At 44.7% G+C, this 18,767-nt stretch overlaps 3 non-coding genes across 3 annotated transcripts; all 3 read right to left on the bottom strand.

Annotated features, from left to right (window-relative positions):
• Window positions 1–74, bottom strand: trnan-guu (transfer RNA asparagine (anticodon GUU)). The gene has a single exon. It is a non-coding gene; the product is annotated as a tRNA-Asn (tRNA).
• Window positions 75–10,411: 10,337 nt separating this feature from the next.
• On the bottom strand, window positions 10,412–10,483 carry trnat-cgu (transfer RNA threonine (anticodon CGU)). Its single transcript has one exon. It is a non-coding gene; the product is annotated as a tRNA-Thr (tRNA).
• Window positions 10,484–12,919: 2,436 nt separating this feature from the next.
• Window positions 12,920–12,992, bottom strand: trnak-uuu (transfer RNA lysine (anticodon UUU)). The gene has a single exon. It is a non-coding gene; the product is annotated as a tRNA-Lys (tRNA).
• Between the last annotated feature and the right edge of the window lie 5,775 nt (window positions 12,993–18,767).

The raw sequence follows: 18,767 nt of genomic DNA, 5'->3' as shown, positions 1-18,767 counted from the left end.
CATCCCTGGGTGGACTCGAACCACCAACCTTTCGGTTAACAGCCGAACGCGCTAACCGATTGCGCCACAGAGACTGGTGTGTTCTTTTCTCGAATCAGAGGTTTTCGGTTAAAACAAAATCTCTTACCGTTTATTTTGGTAATATATGGTAATATTTCTTCTGCACTGTTAACCAATAATTGAATTTCATTTTTCGCAAGCTGTGTGAATTTCATCAAAAACAAGTTTTCCAGAAAGGAAATGAACACATGCATTTAACGAAATCAAGCCCTTTGTGATTGCCCGAAATGGTACGTTCTGTACTACAAGATAGGAAGAAAGACACGGCTGGGATTTGAATCTCGGTTCTTTTGTTTAATAGAGAAGCGCTTTAACCAACTAGGCTACGGTGACAGGACACCCATCACCTTTTACAGCCGCTTGGACACACCGCTCTGAGACATCTGCGTTCAGTAAGCGTTTAACCTGAGCTCAGAGCAAATTGCCTCTTTTACATAGCAGCCCCGACACTGAGAAACGAAGAGAACTGGCTTTTATCTGGCATTTCCATGTCCAATGCGTTTGACATCTCCCAAGGGCGACAGAGTTCTTTTGCCACACTATTTCTTCTTCTTTTTTATTTCTGTACGCTTTGATAAAAAACGAGAAATCATGCAAGGGAAAAATGTCTTTTTTTTCATAGAGAAAACGTGCACCAGGAAATGTTGTGTTGAGAAGAAATGATTTAACATGATACGTGACCTAATTTATCGGAGCAATTGCTCAACCAGCAAGGTCTGGAGAGGTTGGAGAGTCTGGTGGATGTGATAATTATACGGTGTTGTGAAAGAAAACAGTCTTTCTTTGAATTCTCAGTCAATCGGAATTTCAGTGCGAAACATAAACCCCTTGTCTGATTTAAAGAGATTATATTTTAAAACTCATAAAAAATCAGAAAACACGTTTCTCACTTTGAAATTTTAGACGGAGCGGTGCATTACTAGTAGCGATGCTGAGCATCCTATGGGGGAATTCAGGTCATGTGAAATGCCAGCGGTTTAATAAACAACGCGTCTGGTTTCGGATCATAAGATTGTAGGTTCGACTTCTACCTGGCTCGTGTAAATTTTTTTCAAGCTCCTCAGTAATAATGTATATTATGTAATGAACCGCACCTGAAAGCAAACGTTGGGTCTGTTTCCTTTGTTTTCCAGCATGAAATAGCAAATCGTTACAAAAAGCAGCTGCTAATGTCCAATAGCGGTTTTTTTTTTTCAAATTACATTTTCAGGCTTCAGACACTTTTTAATAAAACAAAAGTGTCCGGAAACACATTAACTTTCAGGTTTGCTTGAACCTGTATTAAAAAAAGTTATCTGAAACTTCCGGGATTCCATTATCTGATGTAGCTGTCTCTAAAGTTGGACGTGATGTTAAGCAGATGTGAACTGTGCCTTTTCACTTAAAAAAAAAAAACAAAGTTCTTTTTTTCCCCTTCACTCCAATGCTGGAGACTGTAAGCCTGTGTGAGCTCCACACTGCGTGTCCTGTACTGCTCTATTTTGTTTAGATTATCTATGTGGTGTACAGATAGAACTCAACTGCATGGTGTGAATTCCGTGTTCAGGACCAGCAGAACCTGAAAAAGTAACAGCTGACCTCGACATGATTTGAACACACAGCCTCCTGATCTGGCGTCAGACACGCTACCATTGGGCCATGAAGTCACGGCTGTCTGTGCCTTTGAATTCCCCAAAGGAGACAAATGAGCTTCACAAAGAAAAATCTGTGAAGAGCGCAGCTCTTCCGAAGAGAGTCTTTTCTTCCCAGACCACATTTTATTCTTCCTGCGCAGCTCTTGTGTAGGTGTTGTTCTCAATTACAGATCCAGGAACACTGATTGTTTTTTCTATTTTTTTAAATTAAGAACCCCATGGTGCAACGGTAGCACGTCTGACTCTAAATCCCCAAGTTCATTTTCAAAGTATATCGGAGTCAACTGATACTGATCAGGTTCTGCTGCTACTGAACCCGCAGTCTTCACCTTAAAGTTCAATTCCCCAAGCCTTTTGACCTTATATGTCCATCCCTTCTCGTCAAAACTCGTATTTTCACAGGGTACCCTTCAGAAATCGCAGTATAGAATGAAAAAACTCCAGTAGATCTCGGCCGCTGTTGGTGATTTTCCTTTTAAAATAAATGAATCTCTGGAAATTTTACGGAGTGTATCACTTTCACTGAGACCGAGAAGTATTAAGCTGTACATGCGTCTTTGTGGCTCAGTTGTTAACAAAAAGGGTGGTGGTTTGAGCCCCTCCAGGGACGCTATGAGCCTTTTAATGTACACACCCTCCTCACTTCATTTCTCCACGGCCGGTCTTGTATCGCTAACAAATACAGAGCCCGTAGGAGGCAGTAAGCTCGCATATTTTTTTTCTTATAAAATATACTTTATTCCGAAAAAAACACATCTCAAAAAGAAAACATCTCACACATGTCCATTCTGCCCCACACCGCCTTGGCGAAGGGGCAGCTCCAGCTCCAGAACACGTGCTCCTGAGTCTCCTCGACGAAACACGTGTCCCGGGGGCAATGCGGGTTCCTGGTAAGCGAGTGTCTGTAGAGGACCTCTCTGGTAGCCAGTCTCTTGTGTACGGCCATCCAGTTGAGGTCCTTCAGTTCGTTGTCCAGTTCTTTAGGCTGCGTCCTTTCCCAGACTTGTCTGGGAACTTGCAGCCTTTCGTCGGCGACCAGATGCCCCCTCACCTCTTTGTACAGAGCTCTGTGGTTGGTGCAGAGCTCTGGCCGTCTCGTGGCCTCGTACCTCCTGCTCCACTTGACAGCGTGGGTGTAGAACTTTGGTCGCCTCTCTGCCTTGGGCCCAGTGTTTGACCACTGGACCAAGTGCCTCATCGGGATGGAGAGCCACAGCCTGACAAAGTACTGGTACTTGTGGCCGATGGGCTCCCGCAGCGCCCGACAGAGGTTGCAGTAAAAGATGCAGTCGAGTTTCAGGGGGAAATGTGGGACATCTCGACCCCCTTCCTCGACCGGCTGACACATCCGGTTTCTCGTGATGTACTCGTACCTGCCGCCCCAGACGAAGTCGAAGATCATCCCTTGCAGCGCTCGTCTGAGTCTAGCCGGCAGCGGGTACACCACCGCCAGGTAAACCAAAGCCGGCAGGACGTCTGCTTTCAACACCATCACTTTCTCTGTGTAGGACAGCGACCGCGTTTTCCACAGACCCAGCTTGGCGTTCACCCTGGAGATCCTCTCGGTCCAGTTGTTGGTCTCGTTGTCCCGGCTCTGGAAGGAAACCCCCAGTATTCTGAGGGGCTCCGTGCAGAGCTCGAGACCCTCCGGCACCATCGTCCTGTGCTTCCAGGGCCCGAAGAACTTCAGTTTGCTCTTTCGGCGGTAGAGCTTCGACACCGAGGCTCTGGAGTATTGCTCCATGACCTGCAGGGCCCTCCTCAACCCCCTGTCTGACATCAGGAACAGCGTTGTGTCGTCGGCGTACTGGGAGATCTTCAGGGTTTCCCCCGCGCCTCCCGGTATCTCCAGGCCGTCGATGATGGGGTCCCGTTTCACCGCCTCTGCTAAGGGCTCTGTGAAGAGAACATAGAGAAGGGGTGAAAGGGGGCAGCCCTGTCGTACTCTGGATTCCTGGGGAATGAAATCCCCCAGGATTCCGTTCACGTTCACTCTGCTGCCCACGTCAGAGTACAGAATCTGAATCCAGCGGCTGAAACTCTCTCCGAAACCGAAGCGTTCCAGCACCCTGAACAGATAGCTGTGGTTCACTCTGTCGAAGGCTTTCTCCTGGTCCAGGCTGACCACCATCATGGGCACGTTCCGGTCCTCGGCCCAGGCGATGGCGTCTCTGGTCAGCTGGAGGTTCCAGCTGACGGATCGCCCCTCCACACGTCTGGTCGCTGTGGATGATGTGGGGGAGGGTGGTTCTCAGTCTGCCGGTCAGGAGCTTGGACAGGATCTTTACGTCCACGCAGAGCATCGTGATCGGCCTCCAGTTTTTGAGGTCGGCGGCGTCTCCTCCCTTGAAGAGCAGGGAGATGATGCCCTCCCTCATGGTGTCTCCGAGTTTCCCTCGGCGGAAGATCTCCTGCACCACTTCCACCAGATCTGCCGCCAGGGTGTCCCAGAAGCAGGTGTAGAATTCCTTGGGGAGTCCGTCCGGCCCCGGCACCTTGCCATTCTCCATGGACAAGCACGCCGCCTTCAGCTCCTCGGCCGTTATCGGACCCTCCAAGTCCTCCCTCACCTCCTCCGGTACTCGTGCCTTCAGCCCCTCCAGAAAAGCATCGCCTGCCTCCACCTCCGTCTGCTTTTCTGAAAAGAGCTCCGTGTAGAAAGCGGTGGCTGCTTCTACTTTGTCGCTCTCGTCCAGCACTTCCTCTCCATCTCCCCGTCTCAGGCTGTGGATCACCCTCTTTTTCTGGGCTCCCCGGACCTGGTTGAAGAAATAGGAGGAACAGGTTTCATTATTTTCATAATGCTCCCTTTGTGCCTTGACCAGGAAAGCCTTGGCTTTCTCGGTGTGCAGTTTGCGTAGCCTCTCCTTCAGGTCCCGTGCCCGGGCTGAATTGAAGGCTCCTCCCCCGTTAGCCGAGCTGTACTCCTCCTCGAGTTGCCTCTGGAGACGTGCAGCTTCAGTCCTCTCCCTGGCCGCCTTCCGTCTGCAGTACGTCTACGCCAGGGTTCGGGTCCCGTCCTTCACCGACTCCCACCATTCCACCACGGAGCTGTAGCCGTCTCTCAGATCAACCCAGCTCGCGTAGTCTTTCCGGAACAGTGCCCTGAAGTCGTCTTCCTCCAGTATCTCCCAGTTCAGCTTCCAGTACCCACGACCGAATGCCGGCAGGCTGGTGTTAGCCACCACCGTCAAGCGACCGTGGTCGGAATACCACGCCGGGGACACCGTCGCCGATTCCAGGGAGCAGGTCGTGTGCAGGAAGATGTAGTCCAGGCGGGTGCACACTCCCAGGGAGTTTTTCCAGGTCGTTCCGGCGTCGTTAGGGCGGCACCGTCTGAAGCCGTCTACCAGGGAGAACTGCTTGAGTAGCGACTCCAGCTCTGCCGAGCTAGCGTCGCTCCCCTTCTCCCGGTCGACGTTGAAGTCCCCGCCGAGCACCATCTGTCTGTTGGTGGTGCAGCAGCTGGCCAGGTCAGCAAACACTTCCTTCAGGATAGAGGGTTCTGTTGGAGCATAGACGTTAATTGCTCTCAACTTCTGCCCCCTCCAGTCGATGTCTGCGACCAGGATCTGGCCCTGCACCACCGAGAAGGAGGAAACCAGCGTCATCTCTGGGTTTCCGAGGAGAATTCCCACTCCGGAAGAGTGGACCCCTCCTACGCTCCAGCATGATTCTCCCTTCGTCCATTCCCTGGTGAATGTCAGCTTGTCGCTTTCATCCTTCAGGTGGACCTCCTGTAAGAAACAAACTGAGAAAGACTTTGAGGCCAGATCATGAAAGACTCCCCGTCTTTTCACGGGGTCTCTCAGCCCTCTCACGTTAGTTGTTAGGAAGGTTAGTTTCACAGTCATGGTTAAACTAGTGAAAGTTAAACCTCCTCTCTGTACTTACAGTTGAAACTTGGGAGTCTACATCTGGGCACTGTTTAGCCTAGATGTAACTCCTCTCGTTCGGGTCCTGGGGGGAATATGCTGGGCTCCCTCCAGGTCTCGCTGGGGACTGAAATGTAAACATGCTGGACAGGTCCAGCCCTACCATCAGTCCCGGCTCCAGGGCAGCTTCAAAGTAGTCCTCGTCTTCCTTGAGGATACTCTCCACCACCTTGTGGCACCGATGCGGCTGGGGGTGTGGCCTCGGCAGTTTCGGTTCTCAGCGGGGGAGGTGCGGGTTCTTTGTTCTCAGCCCTCTCCCTTTGTCTGGAGACCGGTTTCTGCCTGCCGGCTTCCACCACCTGCGCAAACGAAGGTTTGCTTACCTTACATTGGCGAAGGAGGTGTCCCTCGGCGCCGCATCCGTCGCACTTTTTGGCTGCCCGGCAGGTTTTTGCCAGGTGCCCGTCCTCATTGCAGTTGTGACATCTGACGATGTCACATGTGTTTGTCTTGTGGCCGGACTGTCTGCACTTGCTGCAAAAATCCGGCATCTTGGGGTAGTAGAGGTACCCCCTGTCGGCTCCGATGTTGAAGCGAGCCGGGGGGTGCTGGAAACCGTCAACGCCCTCTGGGTCCTCCTTCAGGAGGACTCGGTACTGGCGTTTGCCGTACCAGACGCCTTTGTCCCTGATCTCTGTCGGTTTTCCCACCACGGTTACATACCTCCCTAGGTACGCTGTTACCCGTTCCGCTGGTACGTAGGGATTGTATGTGCAAACCGTGATGGTCCTCTGATTCGTCTTCCTCATCGGCTCCGGCCTGTAATCAGAGAAACCAGGGTGCTTACCTTTCTCCCTGATCAGTCTCGTTGCCTTTTCGTACGATGCATCCGTAGCCATTTAGGCCTCCATGTATCTCTCTGCCTTGTTGTCCTGGAGGCAGTAGAGATCTCCGGCCACCAACTGCAAGATTCCTCGCAGGAAGGTCATAAAGAAGGCCTTTGCAGTCGGCATCGGCTCCGTCTTCTTTGTCCAGTGGAACCGGATCAATGTCCTCTTGTCTGCCATCTTTGAGGGAGAAAAAAAAAAGGAGGGAAAGAGAGAGAGCAAAGGGAGCAGCGAGGGAGCCCTGGCCTTTGTCCTTGTGGGCAAAGCCCAGCTAGGTGCAGGCGCAGGAGGAGAGAGAGAGAGGAGAGCGGAAAGTGCTTCCGGGTCTCAAGGAAGAAAGCAAGCACCGCGGGCAGGCCACGTGTACCTGCTCCCAGCCAAGAGGCCAAGGAGGCAGAGAGAGAGAGAGCGAGAGAGAGAGGGAGCGGATAGCGCTTCCGAGCCTCGAGGTGGAAAGCAAGCACCGCGGGCAGGCCACGTGTACCTGCTCCCAGCCAAGAGGCCAAGGAGGCAGAGAGAGAGAGAGCGAGAGAGAGAGGGAGCGGATAGCGCTTCCGAGCCTCGAGGTGGAAAGCAAGCACCGCGGGCAGGCCACGTGTACCTACTCCCAGCCAAGAGGCCAAGGAGGCAGAGAGAGAGGCAGAGAGAGAGGGAGAGAGAGAGACCGAGAGAGAGAGGGAGCGGATAGCGCTTCCGAGTCTCGAGGAAGAAAGCAAGCACCGCGGGCAGGCCACGTGTACCCACTTCCAGGCAAGAGGCCAAGGAGGCGGAGCAAGAGAAAGGGGGAGGGGAGAGGAGAGGAGAGAGCAGAGAGAGAGAACGTTGATGCCGGATTCCACCCAGCTCAGCTGCTGCTTGGCCTTAACCCCCTAGGCTCAACCTAGAGCGATACCAGCTCAAGCACTCTTCAGAATCTTCGATCGCCTTCTAGACCTTTGGAAAGACAAGAACTGCGGGCATGCCACTTGAACTTGATCTTAGCCAAAAGGCCGAGAAGGCATAGGTTTCTTTACGGCATTCCTGAACTCTTTGCACTAATGAGCCCGGGCCTTTTTCCCGTCTCGCCGCTACGCATATGGGTCTTTTTCCGCTCTCCTACTCCCCATGGCTAGTCCCTTTGGACGTCCGTGACAGGTGCCCCTTTGGAATAGTTTTCAGAAAATGTGAGAAAAGGAAAGTTATGTACAGTAAGCTCTCACACACAGCTCTCAAACACAGCATTAGAGATTGGAATCTGATTGTAAAAAAAAACTGCCCGTCTCCCTGGCATTTAACGTTGCTGTTGTTTTTAGTTTACATATTGTTAGCATTTTAATGAATTGTTAAAAGATTTATACACAAATCGCTAAATACAAAACGAAAAAAACCCAACTGTATGCAATTGACCATTCATATTCCTGAATTTTAAATCCCTGTGTTTATCTGTGTCCAAGTGCCTGGTGCAGCTATTTTGAAAGCATACCTCAAGGAGGACTTTACACGCAGTCTGGGGTATTTAGCTTGTACTGTGTGCCCTGTTTGCCTTTGTAAGCATTTGTTTAAAAAATAAGTTCACAATACGATAAAAACAGAGAAAGCACAAACTTAATAATATAACGATTCAAAATCAAAACCAAATCATATGAAGAAAAATCATATGACCAAATCATAAAGAAAAAGAGTCAATTTCCGCCTGCACTGATATCCCTTCAAATGTTTTAGAAGAACTCTTGACGTTAATAGAGTAGAAGCCTGCATTTCTTCTACTAAACGAGACTATGGGGAGTGAGTATTTTGATGTCGAACTGGGATTTAAATAAAGAGGAACACTACACTACATTGGGCTACGCGTGTGACAAAACGTTTATTTTAGACCTCTCGATAGCTCAGTTGCTAGCTCTTAAAACTGTAGAAAAAACAGCGAGTATGTCTTATGTCCCTGGTCTGAATCCAGTTTGAAGGATGGTGTTTTCTTGTTCCTTAATCAAAAAGTGAAAATTGCGAATTTGTCTTTCACTTTGACGTTCACCCGAAAGCTCAGTATACAAAGAAGTAGAGGCTCCTGTTCTGAATAATTCCGCTCTGAGACACCTGCGTTAGGTTAGCGCTGAGTCGGCTGGCTGAGCATGTTGCCTCCTTTACATTCAATAGGAGCCCCGACACTAAGAGAAACGTACAGAAATGGGTTTTATCGGGAACTTTTCATGTCCAATGCACTTGACATCTCCCACGGGCGACAAAGTTCATTTAGGACACCTTTCTTTCTTTCTTCTTTCAGCAGGAGTACAATAATGGCAACAACATGTTTGGAGTTCGGCATTTCATTTAGTCTGCGGAAACATCGTATCGGAATGAACTACCTGAGATAAAAGAGTAATTGCGGCTTCAGATCGTTTTTACAGAGCATTGCGTTGTTCTGTTCATGCTGACTACACGCTTTAGATATGTCATTTACTGCAAGCGTTGCTTTTCCAGGTTTTTCTGAAATTCCTCGCATTTGAGCCAGCACTAAAATATTTCATTCCCGTCGCTGAATACATCGTGGAAACGGTATTTGCAACGGAATGCTGTCACACATGAAACCTTTTTGTTATTCGGTTCTGAAGTTTGAAAATGAAAATAAAACGGGGGTCACCTCATAGGCTTGAAAGAAGTCCAAGCAGCATAAAAACCCATGAATTCTCACAAATTGCATTGTGCTGCAACTTTCTTCTGCTGCTGTTATAAATCAGCCTTAAACATTTGAATGCATACCTTACTGCTGCTAATCACATTCACATGTTTATGAAGCTTTTTTCTGTCCGTTATGTTTATGCTAAGCAGTTTCTCCGTTTTCCTCGTACTGTGATTGTCAGCGAGCACAACAAGACTGAAACAGTGTAAAAGCAGGCAAAAAAGACAGGGTAAAACGCCTGACTGTCGGGAGTGGGATTTGAACCCCTGCCTCTATTTGGAGAGTGAAACACAAAGCTTAAAAGACACGAAGCTGTGAATTTGCTGTTTTAAACTGCTCGACTATCCTGAAAAAATGTGTGCTGATTGCACCAGTCGCATCCAATTTTCTGTAACTTTAGGATGATTGATACGACTGGACAAACACAATTTGTGGCGTTTAGCATGACATGGAAAACGGTACCAGAGCATTCGGGTCCGGACTACCAGACTCAGAAACAGTTTTTACCCCGCACTATCAAACTATTAAACTCCCAGCCTCTCTCACTCTCTCCTCACTTCTCACCTATGATCTGAACCTCACGGTGCCTTCTTTCTTACCAAAAACCCAAACACACATTGAAAATCTACCTCTACCATACATGTCAAAAGCTCACTCCCCATCATTTCTATCCCTTTATTTCATTCTTTTGATGCATGTTTTTGCACATAACCTGTTACCTTTTTGTTGTTTTGCACGCTGCCTGTTGTTTTTTGCACATCGGCTGTTGTCTCTGTCTTTCTTTTGTTATACAATTGTATTGTTGTTGTGTTTTCTTCTTTGTACTACTTATGTCCGAGAGCTTGCTAAATAGCATTTCGTTATACCATATACCTGTGTATGAGTATAATGAAAATAAACTTGAACTTGAACTTTAAACTTGAACTTGAACTTGACATAGTCTTGCAGGCAGTATATTATTTTATCGTTTACTCGTTTAAAAAAACACGGTCTTCTCGTTTCTAAGTCAGATTTTTAGTGCTTTCGAACGTTCCTTCCAACCTGGACTGACAGCTCACCCGATCTGTTTGTGATCAGACCATGGAGTCGGGGGCTGTACAAAGCGCACGTTCCTTCCCAATGCTGAGGCGATCATTCAGAAGATGGGTGTGAAGAGAAACAAGCTTTGTCGACTAAAAAACAAGGCAGGATATGCAAGAATACTAATCACTGGCGAAAGTTATGTTCTCTTACTATTGAGATCCCTACATTGCGAGTTTTTTTAAGACTTTGAAACTAAAGAAAAGCGGTGACAAATGAAACAGGCACGGGTGGGGTTTGAACCCACGCTCTTTGGTTTACGAGACCGACGCCTTACCACTTGGCCACCGCGCCTTCGAGTAAGCATGGGAATAAGGTTGTTCAAATTATTTTTTTCTGAATCTGGTTTACATCGCCAAATGTAAACCGGAGGCAGCAACAACAATAAAAAGGATACTTGTCCTTAAACTTGGACGTGATGTTCTGCAGACATGTGCACAATGTCCTGTTTTCTTGCAGTGTAGACATTTTGCTGTTCACGATCCGCATTCATCTGCTTTGTGCGTTGTTAGTCCGCACCTGTAACATGTAATGTCAGCCGTCCCCTGTTCTTCTATTTCTCTAGCATGACTGTGTCCTGCTGCTCGGCTTTTGTTTGTAAAGTTTGAGCGAGTGCCCCGTTCAGTGTCACTTTGTCACTGTGGTCAGAAAGCATTCTTGATTCTGCTTGAGCTGCTTCATGAATTCTAGCGACTGTAAGAGCTCTTTTTAAAGTCAGCCCTTCCTCCTGCAGCAATTTATAGTCTCTTATGTGCACATTTTTCCACAAGTTGATCTCTTAACATGTCAGTTTCCAATACTCCAAAGTCACAAATTTAGCCAGTTCTCTTAGTGCAGTCACAAAAGCATCAACAGATTCGTCCTGAGACTAAGTTCTCTGCCTAAATTTATGCCATTCCAAAACCACATTTCTCCGCGGTGTAAAGGAAGCGTCTAAGGCAGCTACAGTCTTTTTCTCCAGGGAGGTTGGCAAAAATCCGCTGCACGGAAGCCCCGATACAGTGCAGTAATGTAGCACGTCTCACGGCATCCTCAGCTTCTGTAGATCCACCGGCTATTTAAAAAAAATCTGTACGACTCCATCCATATCTTGTATTCCGTATACAAATCCGGAGCTCCGAGGTTCAGTAGAAGCGGTGGAAAAAGCCGGGCATAAGCAAAGCTTCTCGGCGCGGCGGCCATATCTTCCAATGCGCAAGCTAAACGAAAAGTCCGAAAATTCAGAAGTTCGTTTCTACCAGCAAGAGAACTAAAATCTGCAGTGTTCTGCTCGCTTTGAGTCCGTCAAGCACTCATCTCTCGTCGCCATAAATGTTGTGTATCTTAATAAAGAGATGTTTTTATATTATTTTAACTATTTTGTTAACTACACAGATCACGCCCTTACACCATATATTCCCGCCTTCTACTCTCTCGTTCTGTTGTCTCGCGATGTCTACTCACTATACTACATTTAGCATGACTTCTTGTTGCAGTTGAGCTCAAAGCTGGAGATGATCTCCATATTTTACCGCAGTAACTAGTCCGAAACGTAGTACACAGTACACACTTTTTAAGTGAACTCAGGTTGTTAAAAAATTAAACCAGTGCCCTGTCACAGAAACGTACCCCAGTCTCCCGCGCAACAAGCGGGGGTACTCAGCACTATACTAACGAGGAGCGCTTGTCTGCAGCTGAGCATCAGCTCGGTTTACTGTCAGCAGTCATTTCCTCATTTCCAAATACTTTTTCACCTGCTCTCAGCTTTTAAAGACGGTCATAAACGCTCAAGAAGTAATTCATGTCAGTTTGAAGTCTGTTTCTGTTGTCTCAGCTCTTGATAAAGAAAAGCCGTGCGTGGGAGACTCCCTCTCTGAAGAAGTTTGCCGTCACCCTGCGAGGGAGAAGAGCCATCAATCACCGAGGCAACCACTGAGACAGTTAACATTAAACACGTGAAATGCGAGATGTTGTGATTTTTTTTCCAGCTTAAGGCTTCTATCGTTTCTACTCTAACGAGAAAGACCTCTTTATTAGAAGTGAGATTTTAACAAACGTCTCCAGGGTTAACTGCGACCTGAACGCAACGCCTTAGACCACCAGCCATCTTGCCTGTGGTACTTAGAGCAGCGCTCATTAAAAATGATCAGAAACCGAAAGCGCTTCTTATGCGGATCAGTATATTCCGATACCACTGGTTCTGCAGAAGAAATAAGAAAAGCCGAACTCAAAGCAGTGTGTTGCCATTACGGGTATTCTGTCTGCAGCTGCTTTAAGATCTACTCACACCGTGTTGCCATTAAGGCTACCTAGTTAAAAAAAAAACTTATCGTCATCTTTTTGAACGTGATTATTAGACACCCGTTAAATCTCCACCGAGGTTTCTTGAGAGATCGTTCAGCGAGCGAGTATTAAAACACTACGTCGCTTCCAACCTCTGCTGTCACTGTAAACTCGGACGTGATGTTCTGCAGATGTGCAGTGTGCCTTTCCTCTTGTCGTATTCAAGAGTACTCACTGTGTGAGTTCCTCACTGCGTGTTCTGTGCTCTACTGTGATTTAATTTAGATGATTACGTGGAGTAGAGTGACAAGATCTACTTGAACATTTTCGGTTTGTGAAATGAAACACTAAATACACTACTGTAAATACAAGTAATGGACATTTAAAATAACCACAGTAAAGCTAGAAGAGTGAAAGATAAAAGACTATTCAGAATGACATTCACAATAGAATTAAAAACGGCACAGCCGCCCGAACAGGGACTTGAACCCTGGGCCCTCAGATTAAAAGTCTGATGCTCTACCGACTGAGCTATCCGGGCTCTGAAAAGACGCCGACACTGTCGGGATCCTCGGAAGTCACGTGTCTCTTGTGCCGAAGAGCAGTCATACCTGACCCGTCTGGAATGACCACTGACAGACTTTATCATGAAGCGACGGCACCACTCCCAGTAGAATGAGTGAGAAATACAGCATGACATGGGTAGTTAAGGGGCTCCCACAATCCATCTTTCCTCACATTACTGATTTTTTTCAATAGCATTTTGACCTTTTTTCACATTCAGATTTTTTTCACATTTAATAAAATCTTTTAATCAACAACATTAAAAAGAAAACAAATGGAACATTTTTTGGAACAATAATTAAAAAAAAAACTTTCAATGCCTTGGTTGTATACGTTTATAAAGGGAGTTGCAACATTGCTGAAATGTAAAGAGCATTTCTGTAGAGAAAACAGCATTTTTTCTGCCTTGATGTTAAGCTTAGGGAGCCTGTCTTTTGGAAATTCTATTTTATAACACCTTGCACAGCCTCCCGGCAGACTAACAAATATTTTTTTGGAGAAATTGGCTCACACACCGGAAGACACTAACGTTTATTTACGTTAGAGTATGTAAAACTCAGGCTTTAACAGATGTTCATGATGTTTCACACGGGGTGTTACCTGTTGTAGTGTTTCAAAAGATGTGTTAGCGGACCACAAATTATCTTGAAAAGATTTGGGTTTGTACTGGCTGGGATTCAAACCCGACTCAATTATTTGGAAGGCGCCTGTACCACCAACGCACTTCCGAGAAGCACCTGCAAATTATCACAATCCTCTCTCTCACCTACAAAGTTATGGAGACACAACTAATGAAAACTAATTTTATTCACTCAAGGCTCCACTTTTGTTGTGATGTCATTTTAATTAATATTAGCTTTGATAAGGTGTCGTTTTTGCCTCTTAAAGTTAAAGTCTGCTCCTTTCTTCCTGGTATAGAAATAACATGTTCCATCTTTGTTTAAAAACACCACTAAAAGTAAATTATTCAGCTCTAACGCCTGTGTGCATTGACAAGACATCTCAAAAGGACTTATCAAATAAGAACACGATCCTTCCCGTTACCATTCCTGTGGCTGGGGCATTGTTTCACCCTTTTATTTTCTTCTACATTACTTGCAGACAGGGCTTTATCACTTGAGTTGTACAGAACAAGTGTGCATCGGTCCATGAAAATCATCCGTAGTGCTGTTTTTCTATGCATAGTTTAATCAAGAGCACTTAAAAGATGCAAAAAGCTTTCAAATAAAACAGAATTGAAAGACAGTCGAGTAAGGAGGTAGAAAAAAAGCACTTCTGGGAATTAACCACCGTCGCACGTGTGACTGGATACAAAAATAATAGATTAATTTGTTCCCAGTCTCTTGAAGCTTTAATGCGATTATTTTTCCTTCCTTATTTCTTCATTCCCATGAATTTACTCTGTAGTAGAGGAAACGCGAAAGTGGGAAACTGCAGGCATTCTTCGTGAGTGGTGGATTGTGATCAGTGAGCATCTGGACAAGTCTGTTCCATTACCTTTTCCATCGGGGATGTAGCTCAGTGGTAGAGCGCATGCTTCGCATGTACAGATGCAGCCATTCAAAATGCGCGGGGGATACTGCATTATTTTGCGGTACGCTGTACGCAGTCTACCGCAAGCTACTGGTAAATACCACGAGTTACCGTAAATTCTCCTATAATATGACAAGCAAAATAATAGTATCCGGAATTTCGGCAAGGTGGAGCTAATAAAGCTCAACCTCTCATGTTTGAGCTGTGGCGATTAAAGTCTTTAAAGAAGATATTACTAATAGTATTAATAATGAATGACCTTGGACAAGCTGTAAGTGTAAACTCAAAGTATTGCCCTGGTCAACGTTCTTTTTTTCATTGACCGTCTTGTTAAAAGTAACACCACAGCATTTCGCAATCACGCATTTGTTTCCAATCATGCAAAGTACAGTAATTTTTGAGAATCTCCGATTCACCATGCCTTTCACATGCTCATAAAAGAGATTGATTTAGGAACGTAAACATATTACAGTATGAAAACTGTACTGTATACAGTATGTATATGTATATTTAATGTCTTAACTGTGGCCGTTTAAGTATTGAATATTCATATCTAATTTTACCACTGAAGGGAAATCTTAGTAGCTGAGCATAAAAAGAATAGGAGCATACTGCAACGCGTGTGAAGGCCATAAACGATATTAATTTTGGAACATAAACATACAGTACATGGCTGGTCTCGGTACTTTAAAGAAAACATTCACGAAACATGGTTTCATTATGACCAGAATCGGTCTTGAGATATTTTTAACTTGATTTACAGTATTTGAGAGGTATGTCTTAACACCGATACTACAGTGCGTAAATACTGCTCACGTATATGTTTCTAGGTTTATATTATGTATTTCATACGGTCAAATTACTTTTGAGCAACTAATAAGAAGCGCAAAACGGTATGCATTTTAGTTTCATTTTGTGCTGGGACTCTGCTTTTAACAATGTCACCGTGCATTGATTAGAGATATCAAGTACATACAAGTCATTTTTTAAATGTTGTAGTTCGTCTTGTAAAAATGTTACGAGTACATCATCTATCAACAATTACACAGGTTCTGTTTCCATATTGCGGATTTTGCGGATTTTAGATTTCACGTTGTGAATATATGATTTGGGCAAACAGAGCCGCAAAGAAGTACATTATGGGTTGTTGGTTTTTTTTTTGCAGTTTTATCTAGAACAAGCGATGCTTAAACCTTTGTCTGATTCTTGTGAAACTATCCACACGACAGTTACAGTACCTAGGAGTTGACTTCAGTGATGTCACTGATGGGATGTTTCTAAAAATCCATCCTCTGTAAAGCGTCTTCTCTAGTTGTCCTGCATATGTATTCGCTAATGAAGCTGTGTGTTCTGAGCCTGGATCTCTACATTTCTGTATGAACCAGCTTAGAGGGCTAAAGACAGCTTGTGTTTAAATTGAGTGTAAGGCAATTTATGCTTCTGAAGTCATGGTCAGCATTTATTATTGTACTGTGCTGTAAACTTGTTTTGTGCCTAGTCACATTATTTTATAGTGTTTTTATAGCGTTATTAAATCCGGTGGTGCTGTGTGTTAGTTTCCTGACTCCCATGTCACATGGTCTGTGATTGAATCCCTTGGAACTATGACTTTATTTTTTAACAAACATTTCTTTGAAAAAATGAAACGTTTACCTTGGTCAGAGATTAAGGTCGCTGCCTTTCATCTAAAACCCTACTTGAATCCTTCTAAACTAAAAATCAGTGTTAGTGAGTTAAATAAAGAGGTATCCAGGTAACAGTGAAACGGGCAGACAGTCTGGGGAGATCGCCCGTTTTCCATGTAAATAGTTCCCTGGTTCTGCACCCCTTGGTGTTTCTCTTGCTCTCTCTCGGGTCACCTGATCATTAGCTCGAAAGATTTGAGTGCTTTGTGTATATTCTAATGGTAGTGGGGGCAGGGTGTGTGGGAACAGGTTTGGTTGAAATTGCATTGGAGATCTATGTTCTTCACACCTGAAACATTTTCTCTGAAAGCATTTTCTTCGCAGTTTAGCCGATCTTGTTACAGCATGTTACAGTTTACTATTATTAACCATATTAATTTTAAGTGCTTAATGCCATTTTTTGACCAGGCACGAATATTCTTAAGTCCATATCTTTGCAAGGGAATCAGTGCGAATTGCAATACTAATTAAATGACCGCAGGCACTTTCCACCCCCTCTGCCAGCAGGAACATTCCTATTCTTAGCTCAGCAGCTCATTACAAACCGGGTTTTTTTACACAGCAATACAGCTTTGCGTTGTGAATCTGTTTTTCCAAAGAAAGTGGAATACAGTGATACTACCTGCTATACAGATACATATGTTTAGATATTTAGACCCTTAAATTAATATCATTATTAATAATAATGATTATAATGATAATAATGATAATCGGCCAGTGAAAGCTCTCTTGTCCTTCACATCAATGCCTGAAACATTTTTTTCATAATGTCGACATACACAGTCGTGTAACTGACAGTTTGAGGTAGCCTATCGTGTAAATTTCGCTTTGTTGCTGATAGGTTAAGATTTCGAAACTCTGCCCCAAAGTCATGTGACTGATTTTTCGCCCTGTTTCGTTGGTCAAACGCAATGATCACAAGCACCACCATGGTAACTGGGATGTATAGTTTTTAATTCCGTTTGAATTATAACTGTACGTACTGTCTTCATATTTGGCCAGGGCTTTAAAGAGAAGGCGCGCCAAAAAATTTTGGTGCCGTCGTCTCCGCTTTAAAGGTACCCCCTTGCTGGAAGAATTTGACCTCGGAACGTTTGCCCAGCGTAGTTATAGTGGACATAAAAACAAGAGTTTGCTGGCATTATATAATTATGCGAATTACACAAATATAATTATATCTTATTAATTTCTTGAGATACGCGATTCTTTTAATACAGTCTTTGCTGTGCTCTAGAGGATCCTTGTGATAGTCGAGCTCTAGTTGAATGATAAGTGTCGCAGTTTAAATAAATTTTGTAGTTGGCAATTATGAAACACTCTGTTAAAACCAAGGGAGTTTTTATGTCCGTTGCAGTTCTTTTGAAACTGAACTTGTTTGAATTGACTGAGCTCCGTGCTGTACCACACAATGTCTGTTTTTTTTGTGCTGTCCTACTGTACTTCCTACTTTGAAAATACCTGTGAAACCGGTTTAATTCATCACAGCCAGCCCTCCCGCAGAGATGGGGGTTGTACTTGTTAATGTCTTAGCACAAAGCAGAAACTTCTTGGAAAGATTACAGATTTTAATCGTCTTTTTTCTGAACCAGGGAAAATCTGATCATGTTTCTCTATAACAATAATAAAAAACTTTATTTTACATATCACCTTTAAAAGTGGCATCTCAAAATAATACAGTAGATGTAAACCACAGATTACAAAGTAAATACCCAGACAAAAGCAAACACGTTTTTAATAAGATGCTTTTATTTGTTCATAATCCGACGATCTCAGGAAGACTAATGGGGGTCTGGCTTTTTTTCTGGAAAACCATAACTCTGGTCTTGTCCAGATTGACTGTCAGCGCCCAGGTCTGACAGTGCTGCTCCAGCCTCTGTTCTGTGGGCGACAGCAGGACCAGTTCCTCTGCAAAGAGGAGGAACTCGATTTCTGTAATTAATGCCGATCAGTAAATCAGGGGACGACAAAACAGTTATTGCGCCCGGCTCCTCAATGGGCTTTGACGTGCTAATGCGTTGGTTTAACAGTCCGGGTGTGGCAATGTTTTTTTATTATTGTTATAGAGAAACATGATCAGATTTTCCCCGGTTCAGAAAAAAAGATCTGAAGTACTGTACTGTATACTAGTTTGTCACTCTTCTCATCCCCTCTTTGCTAAATGGCTTTTGAATCGAGTCACATGAAGACAGAGGTGAAACAGCCCTGTCGCAGTACACAAATATAATTATATCTTATTAATTTCTTGAGATACGTGATTCTTTTGATACAGTCTTTGCTGTGCTCTAGAGGATCCTTGTGATATTTCGAGCTCTTGGTGAATGATAAGTGTCGCAGTTTAAATCATTTTCGTAATTAGAAATTATGGAACGCTCTGTTAAAAGCAAGGGAGTTTTTATGTCCGCTGCAGTTTTTTTGCAACATGAATATAATTATATCGTTATTAATTTCTTGAGATACGCGATTCCATATTATATTCCCTTTTAATCAAATTCTAAAAGTATGCTTGTTGTCTCCGGTATCACGTTAGTTAAAGT

The sequence above is a fragment of the Lepisosteus platostomus genome, chromosome 5, assembly GCF_059453375.1.
Source record: "Lepisosteus platostomus isolate fLepPlt1 chromosome 5, fLepPlt1.hap1, whole genome shotgun sequence".
NCBI lineage: Eukaryota > Metazoa > Chordata > Actinopteri > Semionotiformes > Lepisosteidae > Lepisosteus > Lepisosteus platostomus.
This window is presented reverse-complemented; position numbering and strand designations above follow the sequence as displayed.